The sequence below is a fragment of the Stegostoma tigrinum genome, chromosome 14, assembly GCF_030684315.1.
Source record: "Stegostoma tigrinum isolate sSteTig4 chromosome 14, sSteTig4.hap1, whole genome shotgun sequence".
NCBI classification, from domain to species: Eukaryota; Metazoa; Chordata; class Chondrichthyes; order Orectolobiformes; family Stegostomatidae; genus Stegostoma; species Stegostoma tigrinum.
Window position 1 is genome coordinate 70094520 of NC_081367.1, and position 17260 is coordinate 70111779.

Below are 17260 nucleotides of genomic sequence, written 5' to 3' on the forward strand. Positions count from 1 at the left end.
TGTAGCCTTCTGCCCCACCAGCACACTGAGGCTTCTGTATCTATTACCTACAGGGTGCATAACAGTGATGTACAAAGATTTGTACAACAGTATCTCCTCCCAGCAATCTCTAACAGAAACAATAGGCAGTTTTCCCAAACCCTGAAAATCACAGGCAATGCAAGACAGTTGGGAAAATGCAGCATGAATGGCAGATTGGGATTCTCAATGTCCAGAAGAAAATGTCTAACCGTCCACATAAGATTTCAACAGCTCAATAAGAATCTTTTTCATCAGTGGTGAGGGGCATATTTGGATGCATTAATATCTCAATGTTGCCTGATCTCAAATAATACAAAGAACTGCAGATGCTGGCAATCTGAAATAAAACAGAAGTTTCTGGCTGATCTCAATGACTTAATGTCATTGCAAGATGAAGAGTCATAGAATGTTAATCTGCTTCCTTTGCACATATGCTGGCAGACCTATTGACCTTCACCAGCAATTTTTGTTACTTAATATCAACTGACTTATATACAAGTTGTTACTTTCCCAGGTAGTGGAAAGAAACTAAACAGTGACAATTCCCACCATGAAAGTCATGACTGGATATCTGGCTGCTGTATCTTCTCCACACCTCTATCTTGTCCAGCATTTCCACCACCTCAGGACAACAATCACTCAAACCCTTTGTCCATGCAGGTTAGCACCAGCAAAGTACCACATCATTAGGACGTGTTTCTGCCTCACTTATAATATTGTTCAGCATTTTGCTACTGCAAGATCACTCTGCACACAGGGATAGATAGCCAAATCATACACTGGAACAGGGTCTTAGTTGCTTTCTTAGCATTCACTCCCTTTGTGCTTTCTTCAATGCTCACAGTATCTCTGCCTTGCCCTGCCTTTTTGCACATTGGTACCTTGTTCAGAACTTACAGGCTCACAGTACTTCCGTCTTGTCCAGTATTTGACATGGATGCAAAGCTAGGCAACGTGTCATCTTTGCCAGCAATGATCAACGAAGGGGCCAGGCATTTTGCTACGCAATACTGCGTTATGTCAATGTGACATCCATACCATGTGCCAGCTGTCTATGTAGCAAACACAATGCATGTGCTTCAACCAAATGACAATGTTTCAGAGTCTACAGGAACAGTCCTTCACCAAGTCAAGGGGGACAGTCATCAATCAGGGAATATTAACACAGTAGGTCAAGGCCAATGTCCAATCTCATTTCAGTGGCTTGGACATGGTAAGTCTGCCATTTGGAATGTGCAGGGTCAGCAGTTCTGTATTATTACAGTCCAGGGAATAGGCCACAGTCAGTTCCACAGGTCCTGTGTAACCACCCTGAGATTTAGTGGTCAGTTACAGAACTGCAGGGGTCAGTCAGGGTCTGTTCACTCATCAGTCAGTATTGTTCCACTTCTGCAGGGGTGTAAGCCCTATCAATCTAACCTGCATTCCCTAATTAGGCTCCAGACATGGTTACCTCACACCGTGGATTTTGAAAATTTTCACACCGTTATCTCATGTGCGATAATGCCTTACTAGGGTTAAGGGGGGGGCGGTGCAGGAATGAGGGGCGAAGGCATTCTTCTCAGCACACTTATAATTTCCTATTACTTATATGCCACATGGCTTGTCCATCAGAAATATGAATCAAGTCAACAATGTAAAGGGTACAACGCATCATCCTCCAACGCTTACGCCATCTACAATCTGACCCCACCGCCAAAGACATTTTTCTATCCCCACCCTTGTCTGCTTTCCAGAGAGACCATTCGCTCCGTGACTCCCTTGTCTGCTCCGCACTCCCCTCCAAACCCACTGCACCCGGCACCTTCCCCTGCAACCACAGGAAGTGCTACACTTGCCCCCACACCTCCTCCCTCACCCCCATCCCAGGCCCCAAGATGACTTTCCACATCAAGCAGATGTTCACCTGCACATCTGCCAGTGTGGTATTCTGTATCCGCCGTACCTGTCGTGGCGTCCTCTACATTGGGGAAACCAAGCAGAGGCTTGGGGACTGCTTTGCAGGACACCTATGCTCAGTTCGCAATAAACAACTGCACCTCCCAGTCGCAAACCATTTCAACTCCCCCTCCCATTCCTTAGACGACATGTCCATCTTGGGCCTCCTGCAGTGCCACAACGATGCCACCCGAAGATTGCAGGAACAGCAACTCATATTCTGCTTGGGAATCCTGCAGCCCAATGGTATCAATGTGGGTTTCACAAGCTTCAAAATCTTCCCTCCCCTCACTGCATTCCAAAACCAGCCCAGTTCATCCCCACCTCCCTAATCTGTTCTTCCTCTCACCTATCCCCTCCTCCCACCTCAAGCCGCACCTCCATTTCCTACCTACTAACCTCATCCCACCCCCTTGACCTGTCCATCCTCCCTGGACTGGCCTATCCCCTCCCTATCTCCCCACCTATGCTCACTTCTCCAGGCTCCAACCCCTTTAACTTGTCAGTTCCTCTCCACCTATCTTCTCCTCTATCCATCTTTGATCCGCCGCCCCCCTCTCCCTATTTATTTCAGAACCCTCTCCCCATCCCCCTTTTCTGATGAAGGGTCTAGGCCCGAAACATCAGCTTTTGTGCTCCTAAGATGCTGCTTGGCCTGCTGTGTTCATCCAGCTCCACACTTTGTTATCAACAATGTAAAGGATCCATGTGGAGGTATCCAATTATCATCCTTGTCAAAAGTCTCCATGAACCAACGCTTCAACCTTGATAGTTAAATGTCATTGTCTGCTGTGGATACAAGCATTTAACCTGTTGACATCTCTGGGCCCACTGCATAAAGTTGATAAGCAATAAAGTCCAGGATGAGAACATCATCAAGCAGATGGGAAACAGCCACAGACCAGAGATCCAGCTTGTATGTAATGTAATACGTTTTTACTGCTGGGTCATTGAGGGCCATGCAAAGTCTTCTCAATATGAAGTTCCCATGTTTGCTCAAGTCTGGGGGTTACTTGCAATACTGTACAAGGAACTGTGGATTTTTCTTTTTCATGCAAAAGCACATGACATTCAAGTACAAGTGGATTAAAGACATAGGAGCAGAATTAGACCATTTGTGCCATCTGGACCTTTAATCCATTCAATTTTGGCTGATATGTTTTCCAAGCTCATTCTCCTGCCTTCTCCCCATAATACCTCTTCCTTTATGATTCAAGGACTGTCAAGGTTTGACATAGAAAACTGGTTAGTATAGTTGGATCGCATGGGATCCAGGGAGATCCAGCCAACTGGATACAAAATTGTCTTGATGATAGGAGACAGAGATTGGTAATGGAGAGGTGTTTTTGGACTGAAGAACTGCGAGCAGCAGTGCTCCTCAGGGATCACTACTAGGTCCACTGTTACTTGTCAATTATATAAATGATTTATATAAACAAATACAGGAAACCTGGTGAGTGGGTTTGTGGATAACACCAATATGTGGTAGTATAGTGGGCAGTGAAGTTGTCTAAGAGTACAATATGATCTTGAAGAGTTGGGCCAATGGGCTGAGGAGGGGTAGATGGAGTTAAATTTAGATAAATGCAAAGTTGTTGCATTTTGGTATTTGCACACAGTTAATGGTAGGGTCCTGAAGAGTGTTGTTGAACAGAGAGATCTAGGAGTTCAGGTGCATAGTTCCTTCAAAGTGGCATCAGAAATAGAAAAAGTAGTTAAAAAGACATTTTGTACTCTTGCCTTCATTGCTCAGAGCTTTGAGTATTGAAGTTGAGACATCATGAAGTGGTTGTACAGGGCACTGGGAAGGCCTCTTCTGGAGTACTACGTGATGTTCTAGTCACTCTGCTGCAAAAAGGATTTTATTAAATTAGAGAGGGTTCAGAAAAGATTTACCCGGAAGTTGCCAGGAATGGAGGGTTTGAGTTATTAATTAGGCTGGGACATATTTTTCCTACAGCACAGAAGGTTGAGGAGTGACCTCACAGAGGTTTTAAAATTATGAGGGGCATAGATAAGGTAAATTGCAAAGGTCATTTACCTATGTTAGAGGAGTTCAAAACTAGAGGGCATAGGTTTAAGGTGAGAGGGAACAGGTTTCAGAGGGGCCTGACTGGCAACATTTTCACAAAGAAGGTGGGTCTTATGTAGAATGAACTGCCAAAGGAACTGATAGATGCCAGTACAGTTAAACATTTAAAAGACATTTTGACAAGTACATAAATAGGAATGGTTTAGAGGGACATGAGGCAAACACAGGCAAATGGAATTCACTTAGTTTGGGAACCTAGTGGGCATAGATGAGATGGGCCAAAGGTCTATTTCTGGGCTGTATGATTCCATGGCTCTATGGCTCTAAAGGTCTTTAGATACCATATTTAAGAATTTAACATTAATAGATTCCACAAATACATGACCAACAACTCAAATGCAATGGCTTTTATGAGTGTTACCTCAAAATAGATAAATTCATCAGATTATTTGTTTCTTAGCCTTTTAAATTTGAAACATGTTGGAGCTGACATTACTTTACACCAGCAATGAAATCCAGAGGCCATAGTGAATCAGCATCTCGTCTTTCATTATTATTTAATCACCATATTTTTCCAATAATGTATTGCCACAATTTTTAATTTCAAAGCAAATTAAATTGACAATCAAAGTAGGAAATGAGTCTCCAAGTAGATTTTGGTTTTAACTATTGTTCTTTGAAATTCAGAGCAAACTGATTAGATTTAATGAAATCAACTGGTAAAATACTCTTTCATGCTGCTGTTGTATTTCCATTTCAATCAATTTCACTTTAAGGTTCCCACAAAACTATGCAATACTACCCAGCTCAGCTGGGTCACAAGACATGGAGCTAAACACACAAGATACAACTTATCAGATCAAATCATGCTATTAGCATCTGTCTGTTTATGAGTTCACATTTTCCATGTGGATGATCAAATTTTAGCAAACAAATAAACTCTACCATCAAAATTAAATCAGGCTGAAGATCCTTTTTTTAAGAAATTTCTCCTCATAGATATGAAAAACCATTAACAATCAATTAGAATTTACAACTTAATTTGCTTGTGTTTGCTTTTATTCACTTTGGGACAGGTCACTGGCTGGGCTAGCATTTATTCCATTCCTAGTTGCCCTCAAAAAGGTGTGGTGAACTGTCTTCTTGACAGCTGCAGTCTATCTGCTGTAAGTTGACACACAATGCATTTAGGGAAGAGATTCAAGGGTTTTGACCCAGCAACAATGAAGGGACTGCAATGTTTCCAAGGCATGATGGTGAGTAGCTTGGAGGGGAACCTGTCGGTGGTGGTGGCCCCATGTATCTGCTGTCCTTGTCCTTCTACATGGAAGTGGTCATGGCTTGGAAGGTGTCTGTCTAAAGTTCTTTAACAAATTTCTGCAATACATCTTGCAGATAGAACACACTGCTGTTGCTGAGCGCTGATAGTGCAGGGAGTTGATGTTTGTGGATGTGGTGCCAATCAAGTGGGCTGCTTTGTCCCGAAAAATGTCAAACTTCTTGAGTGCTTTTGGAACTGCACTCATCCAGGAAAATGTAGATTACTCCATCACGTTCCTGTCTTGTGCCTTGTAGATGGTGGACAGGCTTTGGGAAGTCAGGTGGTGAGTCACTTAGCCTCTGACTCTATTCAGAGAATGGTTAGATCACACCTTGCTTAATGGGAACTTTTCTGATCTTCATATTAGAAAAACAATATTATGAAAAAGATGCATAGGCACTGGAGAAAAGACAAAATAGATTTACAAGCATGTTGCCATAAGCAATGAAAGATGGAACAACTGAATTCTTTCCTGAAGAAAGTGATAATTGACGTGCGAACATGAAAGCTGTCTTTATAAGTGTGAATAAAAGGTTATAATCAGAAAAAATGTTTCTGCCTGAGGAAGAGACAAAAATGAGGGCCACAATATAATGCACTCATCCATAAATCCAATAAGGTAATAAAGAGTAACTTATTTGCCCAGAGAATGGTTTCAAAGAGTAACTGCATACGATACACAATAGCAGAGACAACTAATTTAGGTGCAGTTGCTATAGGGTGCACCTGGACACACAAATAATGAAGGAATGGAAGGAGATAGCAAGAATTGCAGATGCTGGAGTCAGAGTCAATACAGCATGGAGCTGGAGGAATGCAGCAGGTCAAGCAGCATCAGAGGAGCAGGAGATGTAACGTTTCAGGCCTAGACCCTTCATCAGGATAGCTGTATGGAACTAAATGAACAAAGAGGATGCTCATTACGGGGCATAAACACTGGTTTAGGCCCTTTGGGCAAAATGACCATCTCTGTTCTTCAAAACTATATGACTCTGTGGTTTCAACACTGCCAGTGCTGATCTACTGCTAAAATGCTACTTGTGCTCACTTCTTACTTGCACCATATTCAATCTTGATAAAAGCATTAGCACAGACATTTGGAACACGTGTTAGGAACAGAGACAGTAGCTACACGTTGAAGTGGGTCAACATGCAACACTAAGTTGAAACAATGCTGCCATTCTGTGCCTCTTTGCTTGACCTAGTATTTACTTTTGAACATGTACACCAGAACGTTATAAGCTTCCCCATGCTGCAAGACGCCATGAATAATGCCAATGTGTATTACAGATACCACGCCTTAATGGTGAGATATCATGCAGATGGAGAAGTTACCAAGATCAGCACAATATGCACACTATGCTGGTGTATGCACACTACGCTGGTAGCAGTCATTCTATGCCAGTTTGTAGTCCAATCTTTCAGCCAATATATCTGGGAAGAGACAAACACAGAAATTGCTGGAAAAGCGCAGCAAGTCTGGCAGCATCCATACAGAAATCAGTTAACATTTCAGGTCAAGTCAGGTAGCATGGTGGCTCGGTAGTTAACATTGCTTCCTCACAGATCCAGGGACCTGGCTTCAATTCCATCTTCGAGCAATTGTCTGTCCAGAGTTTGCACATTCTCCCCGTGTCTGTGTGGGTTTCCACCAGGTGCTCAGGTTTCCTCCCACAGTCCAAAGATGTGCACTTTAGGTGGACTGCCCATACTAAATTACCCATTGTGTTCAGGGATGTATAGGTTAGGTGCATTAGCCAGGGGCAACGTAGGGTTACAGGGAAAGGATAGAGAGATGGGTCTGGGTGGGATGCTGTTTGGAGGGTTGGTGTAGACTTGTCGCACCAAATGGCCCGTTTCTATACTTCCTCAGAACTTTTTCTGAAAAGAGCCACTTGATCTGAAATGCTGACTCTGATTTCTCCCCACAGATGCTGCCAGACCTGTCGAACCTTTCCAGCAATTTCTGTTTTTATTTCTGATTCACAGCATCTGCAACTCTTCCAGCTTTTACACTCGGGAAGAGAGTGGTTACTGGACTGCATCTGTAACACTGTCAGCATTGGTTCAAGATGCCAGTCCACAACTTATCCACATATGAGCAACACAAGACCATAAGGAATAGTAGGAGTAAGCTTGAGTAGATGTAGCAAATTATGGGGGACAGTCAAGGCAGAAGACCAAAACAGTAATACAGGAACTGAAGTTCACAGCATGCCAGGCAGTGGAAGAGAGAATAAATTTAAGAGTTTACTAACATTCAAGACAGAGATGTGACAACAACAAAAAGTCAAACCTAATGCCTATGTATATGAATACCCATAGCATTCATAACAAGTAAACAAACTGACATTACACAGTGAAGTAAATGAATATGATTTTATTGCCATTATGCAGACATTACTAGGCCCTCAACTTTAAGGGGAACTGGATATTCGAGAAGAAAAGAAAGCGAAATAAAGATGGTAGAGCAGTACTCGTACTCAAGAGTGGTCCTGGTGAAATAGTTAAAGATAAATTTGTTTCAGGAGATGAGGACATAAGTCCTTATGGAGAGAGTTGAGAAATAGCAGGAGAAATAAATTACTAGTGGCAATGCTCTACAGGACTCTTAACCAATGTACAACAAAGTTTACAGGAAGAAATATTGGCTGTTTGTAATAAAGGACTGCAAGAATGATCAGTCTACATGTAAATCTACATGTAGATGGGAAAAATCGTAGTTGCATTGGTAACTCAGATGAAAAGTTCATAAAATGCATCTGAAATATCTTCTTAAAACAGCGTGTTTTGGAACCAGAACGAGAGCATGTTGTAGAAAAACAAAGTTGCTGGAAAAGCTCAGCAGGTCTGGCAGCATCTGTGAAGAAAAAAACAGAGTTAACATTTCGGGTCCGGAGGCCCTTCCTCAGAACATGTTGTGGTTGATTTGCTATTGTTCAATGTGACAGGATAAATTAATAACCTCAGATAGACACCCCCAGTTAGCAGTGACCGTAATATGATTGAATGTTATGAACTGTTTGAAAGTATGAAGAGCGGGTCTGAGACTAAACTTATAAAAGGTCAACCATGCGCGTATGAACGCTGAGCTATGTGAAGTATATTACCTTGCTAGGGGATAGACCAGCATGAAAACAGTAACAGATATTTATGAGGATATTTCAGCATGCTCAAAATAAGCATATTCCTTCTATGAAGAAAACTTCTAAGGGCATCAGAAAAATATATAGACACTTGCATCAAACTTAAAAAAAATGTACATCGTTGTGATTGGGATGTGATGATTAGGTAGATTATAAAGGACAGCAGGGAATGATTTGATTTGATTTATTTATTATCACATGTATTTTGTTGTAAAATAGAGTGAAAAGTGTAGTTAATCAGAAAAAGGAAACTGGCACACCTGGGGAAACTAGCAAATAGTTTGACAAAATAGAAAGTTTGTACAGTTTTCTGAAAAGGAAAAGGGTGAATAAAGTTAGTGCCTGTCCTCCAGAGAGTGAAAATAAGGAGTTAATAATAGATAACAAAAAAGTGGTGTAAGGAATTAATTCATTCTTTGTTTCTGTCTTCATTACATAGGATGCCAAAAACATTCCAGTGATAACTTAAACCATGGAGTGGAATGAAGAAATTTTGCTAACATCACAATGGGGAGGTGATGGCCTCGTGCTTTATCACTGGACTGTTAATCCAGAGACCCAGGTAATGTTCTGGGTACCTGAGTTCAAATCCGACCACGGCAAATGGTGGAATTTGAATTCAATAAAATATCTGGAATTAAGAGTCTAATGATGACTGTGATGATTGTCGATTTTGGAAAAACTTCTCTGGTTCACTAATGCCCTTGAGGGAAGGAAACTGTCATCCTTACCTGGACTGGTCTACACGTGACTCCAGACTGACAGCAATGTGGTTGACTCTTAACTGCCCTCTGGGTGATTAGGGATGGGCCATAAATGCTGTCTCACCAGTGACACTCTCATCCTATTAGTGAATAAAGGAATCAGTAAACAAGTGATAATTAGCAAAATGGTTCTGCAGGTTCTGAGTTTTTCCAGCAATTTCTGATTTTGTTTCTGATTTTCAGCATCTGCAGCTCTTTGGAGACTGTAAGGACGGCAGATGCTGAAGCTGGAGTCAATAAATGTGGATCTAGAAAAGCACAGCAGGTCAGACACCATGCGAGGAGCAAGGAAGTCAATATTTTGGGCCAAAACACTTTTTCAGGCCTGGAACGTTGACTTCCCTGCTCCTCGGATGCTAAGTAACCTACTGTGCTTTCCAAGCTCCACATTAATTGATATCTGCAGTTCCTTGACTTTTTTTTGTACATCATACCATGCTCACGGTAGACATATCATTTTAGCTGAAGTCCTAAACTTCTCCTGGCTTTTCAACTTTTGCTTCTCCTTGCCATCCCAGAACAAATCTCCCAGTTCCCCTTTACAGTCATTCTATTCAATTCTTTAAGTATCCCTGACCAGCTTCTGAAAGCAATACAACCTGCCATGCTCGCTTCCCTTCATCCTTAAAACTGCACCCAAGTTGGCTAACAAAACACATTATTTCATCCTTTCACAGAAACAGCAATTTCTGTCTTTGTCTCATTGTCTGTGTCCAGAAGGGTCAGCTGCCCCCTTTTTTTGTCAAGGTGTGAAAACTGCCACTTGATTTTCCAAGGATTTCAGCCTGAATCTCCTTCCCCATGACAACCAGATCATACAAGCCTGTCTCGACAAAGAGTTTGACATGATCTCATCCCCTATGACTTAAAACATTATAGGTCTCTTTAAGCTTATGAATTTTTACATTTGTAACAGTGGCAGGATATAGATTTGCACCTGTGACTGCTACACAATAAACTTGAGACATTGGACAAGTATCTATTGAAAACACATTGCTTCTTCTTAACATTGAAATAATATTCTATTTTTTGGGAAGGGAAGGACTGCAAGAAAACAGATATGGAAAGAAAGAATGTCATTTTAACTTCCAAAAATGCAGGTTTGAGCCAGTTAAGGAGTGAAATGTACAAAATCAGAAATACAAATCTAAATGACTTCAAACTCACCCACTTCCAGTATTAATGAAGGCAGAGTGGGAGATGTATGATCCAGACGCTACCAAAAAGTGAGCTGCTCTCGAAAATTTTAATGTGACTCAGTCCGTGGTATTGTCTCAGTTTGGTCTCATCACAGCAGCTGGTGTAAAGAACTGCTCCATGGAACAGGTGACTCTTTCCAGCACTACCTGTGGGCTAACAGGAGCAACAGGAGTAGTGTGTCTCAGCCCACAAGGTAAATCTACAATTTTATTTTTGAAAGCCATGCATAAAGAGCAGAAGAATGGCTCAGGGCAAAACAAGAAAATGATCAGCTTTTGATATTCAAATGAGAAATATCTTCCAATGTATACAGTAAATAATTCTTAAGATGACAGATCAGTTCAGTTTATCTGAGGGCAATGGAATCTATCAGTTTGACAAAACTGGCAATGTAAAGAAATTTACTGCACATTTATAATAGTAACAATGAGGTCCTTTTCAGCCACTTTCAGAATCAGAGGGCCATTAAAGACTGCAAAGGGCCAATGAAGAAGTCCACAGGGCAAATGCTCATGGCTATATCATAAAAGTTTCAAATTATTACTTTATATCAATTTCAGGATTAAAGACAATGCTGAGTTCTCCCTGGTCTAAAGGTGATGGCAAACTAAGCATATAGCAACTGATGCAGAAGTAGACCCGAACTGAGTTCAGACTCATAGCAATTTTGGCTGCTGGCCTTAATGACATCCAACTTAAGAGCGGAAAAAAAATAGGGCTGCAAAATATTAATCACTAACTCATGTATTTAACAGCTCCCTGAGATGTTCCCATGAGAAGGAGAGAGGCCCATGTGCTGCCCATATTCAAAAAGAGCAGTAAATCAGAACCAGGAAACTACAAGTCCATTAGTTTAACTTCAGGTATAAGCAAGCCACAAGTTTGTATTAGAGATGTGTAATAATTTTAGAAAAGCAATAGCTTTTAGAGCTTTGCAGCACTGTCTCATTAAAAAAGCCTTCTATCATAACATCTAGCTTTTCAATAAAATGTATAAAATTACTGAAAACTGAAACATATTCTGCGCATCTGACTTTTCAAAGAGCCATTGGTAAAATGCTACACAGAAAACTATGACATAGATTATGTTTTATAATAGGCAGAACTTAAGCTGAACATTGAATTAGTTGCATGGACAAGAGCAGTTATTAATATTAGCAGAGCAATTTACAAGTGGAGTCCAAAAGCAATCAGACTGTCGTCCAACTAACGAAATGTTGAAGGCATGAGGGGAACTGACCACAAATAGTTTTGTATATGACCAAGATGTATGTGAGAGTAAAGATCTTATTCTGTTGGTGGAGCTAGATGCACTGGGGATACAGACCACTGTCTAGGAACAAAGGATGGTGCATTTTGGAAGGAGAGATTATAAACAACTATCCAACACTACAAAGTTGTGCATTAATTGCTACTTTTGAAGGGCCATGAATAGTGTCATTTGAATTTTGCTAAGTTAACTAAATGTAAAACAGATATAATCCTTACCTTACACAAGGTCTTGCTCAGGGTTATCAAGAATACCATTTCCATTCTTGGACCCCTAACGTGGAAGCAGAATATTGAGGATCTGAAAAGTTGATAGCTCATTTCAGGGCCTTTAATTATCAGTACTGATTTAGAAAGCTGGGACTTTTCCCTGTGAAAAAGCAAAGTCTTTGAGATATTGTTAATAATGAAGGGATTAGATTCATTCCAAGTGGAAGGGTCACTGCATTAAATGGCAGGAGACGACAAACAGGCCTCAAAAACATCACAAAAACAAGCCAGGAAGTAATGATTTCTTCAGAGCCAAAAACTGTGCAACATGTGTCAATTGTAGGTTCACAGTTGCCATTTGAATTGAGAGTTGGATGAGTCAAAGATATCTTGTTATAGAATGCAGGTGGTTGGAACTGGTGATATCTTAGAATTTGCTTCATTACTTCTAAGAATTGAAGGCAAATTTCAGTGAGTGTTCCTCTTTTCTATGCTTCACCCAAGAGACTATATGACTATCAGAAGCAAGGGAAAGATGATATTGTGCATGAGTTGTGCATTAGGTCTGTCAGGTTAGGATAAACTTAATAAACTGGTTACTGATTTCCTGTCATTTTTCATATGTTCATAACTCATAAAGCAAGAAGTGGACATGTCAGCTTGCATTCTCATGGACAATATTACTGTGCATTGGTCAGGCCACACACAGTGCACAAGTAGATTTTTTATATTTGCAACATCTTTAATGGAAAAAAAAATCCCAAGGCACTTCATAGGAGCATTATCAAATAAAATTGAGACACCAAAGCATTTAAGGAGGAAGTGAAAGTGAAAGCTTTGTTCAAGTGATAGATAAAAGAAGCATCTTAAAGGAGGGTTGAAATAAAGAGGTGCAGAGGTTTACGGACAGAATTCCACTGTGTAGGGTGTGGGCAGCTGAACGCACAGCTACCAAAGGGAGGGCAATTAAAATGTGGGACACACAAGAGGCCAGAACTGGAGCAGCACAGAGCTTTCAGAGATTTCTGAGGTAGAAATATTGAGACAGAGAGGAATGGATGAAACCAGAGGGATCTGAAAACAAGGATGTGAATTTGAGAACTACTGCAACCGGATTGCAATAAAATATAGGTCAAAAAGCATAAGGACAAAAGCATTTTGGTGAATTGAGATACAAGTAGCAGAGTTTTGGATGAGCTCAAGTTGACACAGGGTGAAAATGAAAGCTTAGTGAAGACAGTTGTATTATACCCTAATCCAGAAGTAGTAACAACTTGGAACAGGGTTTCAACAGTGTAAATTGAGACAGATCAGTATAAAAGGTGATCAAAGCGGGCAGTCCCCATGATATCGCAGATATACAACTGATTGTTCTTATCTGAGGCAAATACAATACTATAATTCCAAAAGGTCTAGCTCAGCATTGGACAGTGTCAAGAAATAGAATGCAGTTAATGGCTAGGAAATAGATTCTATGGGAGGGACTGAAAACAATGGGTTTTCGTCTTCCTGTGAAGCATTGAGGAACCTAAGAGGTTGGTTCCCTTATCTGAGGCACTAAAATTTGTGGCATTGCTTAAAAATAACAGAGTCTCTCTCTTAGAACAAGCACAAAGACAAGTTTTTGTCACCACAGATGGCTGGTAATCTATGGAATTCTGTTGCTGAGAAAATAATGAAAGCATTGTCATTGACTATTTTTAAGGCTAAGTTAGACAGATTCTTGATTGACAAGTGAGTGAATGGCTATCTTAGGAGGATAGGAAAACAGCCTTGAGGGCACAATCATATCAACAAAGATCTTAATCAAGCAGCAGAGCATGCTGAATGGACCAAATAGATGTCTCATGCTCCTAATTCATTTGTTCATCTGTTGTTCTAGATGTCAGACAAAGGGCCTAATAAATCAGAAACAATTTAGTCCAGCATTATTAGTTTTATTTTTAAAACTAAGGCTTCTTGATGCCGCATTATCTTGAAGTCAAATCCAGGAACTGTCATGTTCCACTGGAATTTATTGCTTGTCAATATTTAGACAAAAGTGATAATGAAATCTGGGGCTGAGTGATTCTGGTAAAATGCGAACAGGTACTAGTGAGCAGGAGTTGTTTGGTATGTTCCACTTGAACACACTGTTAATAGCACCTTGTATCACAAGAGAAGTGATGTGCAGCTAAAGTTGGATGCTGTAGGTAACCATTTAGGACCTGAAGCATTGTCAGGTTAGGTAAACAAGGAATATCATGTTAATTAGAAGGGAAGAGTAATGGGGAACAAGGATTTTTTTTTGTAATAGGTACAGACTCGTAGAATCATACAGTATAGACAAGGCCTTTCAACCCATTGAACCTGCACTGCCAAGAGACAATGATGGCACAGCTGTGTTATATATTATTAACCCAGAAAACAAGGAAATAATCTGGATCCAAATCCTGACATGTCAGAATTTGAACTGGCATGTTTTAAAAATCTGGAATTAAGAGACAAATGATGACCATGAAACCACAGCCAATTTTTCACCCCTCCACCCACCCACCCACAAAACAAATCAACCTCTAATATCCTTTTGGAAAGGAAATTGCAGTCCTTATCTAGTCTGGCCTACATGTGACTTTAGACCCACAGTGATGTGGCTGATTCTCAACTGACCTCTGGGAAATCAGCATTGGGCAATAAATAGTCATTGTCCTCTGAATGAATAAACTCCAGCACTAGGTCCATTGTCTTGAATACTATGACATCTGAAGTGCACATCCAAATACTTTTTAAAGTTTGAGGTTGCTCAACTATGCTCCCAGGCAGGTGCATTCCGACCCTTACTATCATGAGAATGAAGCCATTTTTCTGCCTCACCTCCTTCACTTCCCTTTATACGTGCACCCCTTGTTATTGACCCTTTAACTAAAGAGAACAGCTGCTTTCTAGCCACGCAGTCCACGACCCTCACAATCTTATACACTTCTATCAGGGCTGACTCGACTTTCTCTGTTCCAAAGAAAACTCTTCGAGCTTGTCCAGCCTTTCTTTGTTGCTAAAATACTGCTCCCCAGGCAATATTTTTATTAATCTCTTCTGTCCGCCCTTCAGTATAATCACATCGTCCCAGTGGCACAGAGATTAGAACTACAACATAACGTCTGTGTTCTTACAATCTATACCTTAACTGTCCTGCTGCCTTCAGGGATCTGTGGACAAACATCCCAAGATTTCTCTGAGCTTTCTAGTGTCCTGAATCTCACTGAGTATTCTCTTGTCTTGTTAGTTCTCCCACCTCACAGTTAATAAAGTTAAATTCCAACTGCAAAATAGAACCTCGTTACCATGAGACGAATGATATTGAACCAAAGCTGGATGTCGTCAGCACATATTTGTATGTATCAGTATTCAACTCAGTTGCAAGGGATAACTGCACAGTAGAAACTGTTTCTTAGCACCAATTATTTACACCTCTACAGCACTGCTCACCTCCCAGTATCTTATTCTATTTTGCTGAACCGTTATCCATACCTTCTTCATGTCCATACTAAACCTCTTCAATGAACTCCCAGCCAACCTCACGATCTCCATTTTAATGTAAGCGTCAGATTTTTCAAAATCTCACCTAGTACATTCAAATACGCAATGAGTCATGTTCACCCATTACATCTATCTCAGTGGTCTTGAGGTTCTCAATACCAGCAGATTGAATTTACAATATCATCTTCAAAATCTCTCCACACCCTCTCCCCTAGACATGAAACATTCTCCTGTGACTGTGGGCTCTTGGCGATCTTCACTTTCTGCTCATCGTTAGCCGAAGATGATGCAGGTGACTAAGGACTACATAAATTGATGTACTCAACGTGGATTTGATACTTTCCTTTCAATAATCATTCAGTTGAGGCATACTCAGTTAATGAAACTTCCTTGACCATCATATTCTGTGGTCGACTTGAATCCGTAGCTTCCGTCTGGGGGGCAGGGATGCTACTACTGCCACAAGACCTCCTATAAGACACAACATTGAAAACTACTTAAAATTGGAAACAATAAGAGTTTTAATGTTTAGTCAGAAAATGCTAGAAATACAAAGCTGGTTACTTAAATCTGAAGAAAAAGTTGGGTTGTCTTCCCTCATATCACTACCTTTCTCCGTACAGGTCGCTTGACTCAGCAGTTTCAATGTTATTCAAAATTTAAATAATTCCAAGGTAGGGTCACTCGAAACAAAACATTAACTCTGATTTCTCTCCACAGATGCAGCCAGACTCACTGAGCTTTTCCAGCAATCACTATTTTTATTTCTGATGTAGAGCAACCAAGTTCTTTTGATTTTTTTAAAAAAATTGATATTTTCATTTCTTGTGTGCAGTTAATGTTTAAATCTGTATTGTTCGGTTTTATGCTAGTTCAAAACAAACAATGATCCACATTAATGAAATGTGAGGATGGATGAACACAGCAGGCCCAGCAGCAATCTCAGGAGCACAAAAGCTGACGTTTCGGGCCCGAAACGTCAGCTTTTGTGCTCCTGAGATGCTGCTGGGCCTGCTGTGTTCATCCAGCCTCACATTTCATTATCTTGGATTCTCCAGCATCTGCAGTTCCCATTATCAATGATCCACATTTCTGTTTTATCTTCTATTAATTGGATCTGTGGAAGTGATCCATGCAGTTACAACGCTATATCTTCCAATGTGACGTTCAGAGGTTATTACAGCAGGTGATCCACTCAGCGACCTTCGGCAGCTCAGAAGAAATGCACCAATCTGCTTGTCAGATGAGAAAGAACTACCTCTTCATCGACACGTTATTATATCAGGAGCTTAAACACAGTACTTCCCCTACTCTCTTCCACCCTAAATTCTGACAAACTCATTCTTGGAATGAATAAGAAAAATAAATTTAAAAAGTATAAAAGTACAGCACATTTAAGTGCCACTTACTAAAACAATTACCTGCTCACTAATGTCTGTTTGTATTCTGGCAGGATCATTTAGCTCCAGATCTCAATTATAACCTTTGTTAAATATCGACAAGAAATAAATTCAAGAGGGGATGTGACAGTGACTGTATTTGACGTCAAGGTAATGCGGTATCAAGGAACCTGAGGGAAAAAAAGAACCAATAAAACTAAAGCTAATTGCTTCTGATTTATTAGACTGTTTGTCTGACATCTGGAATGACAGATTAACATGTGAGTTAAGGGGAACGAGGCTATTTAGTCCACTGAGCTTGCTCTGCCATTTGATCTTAGCTGATCTGGCTGTATCCTCTACTCTTATTTTCCTATCCACCTTTGACAGCTGTTAACTTCCGTGTCAATCAGGAATCTATGTAATGCAGCCTGAAAAATATTCAATGAAAAAAAAATCCAACC

At 40.6% G+C, this 17260-nt stretch overlaps 1 long non-coding RNA gene across 3 annotated transcripts in view; it reads right to left on the reverse strand.

Annotated features, from left to right (window-relative positions):
• LOC125457405 (uncharacterized) overlaps window positions 1-17260 on the reverse strand; it is a 48621-nt gene that overhangs the window by 15801 nt on the left and 15560 nt on the right. For 2 of the 3 annotated variants that reach the window (XR_007248619.2, XR_007248618.2), the window contains exons 2-5: window positions 11911-15888; window positions 10390-10575; window positions 9190-9302; window positions 7716-8172 (exon numbers count right to left, since the gene is read on the reverse strand). This is a non-coding gene — a long non-coding RNA (uncharacterized LOC125457405). Of the gene's footprint in view, window positions 1-7715; window positions 8173-9189; window positions 9303-10389; window positions 10576-11910; window positions 15889-17260 lie in introns of those variants that run through there. The other variant, XR_009446684.1, reaches the window with a different exon arrangement.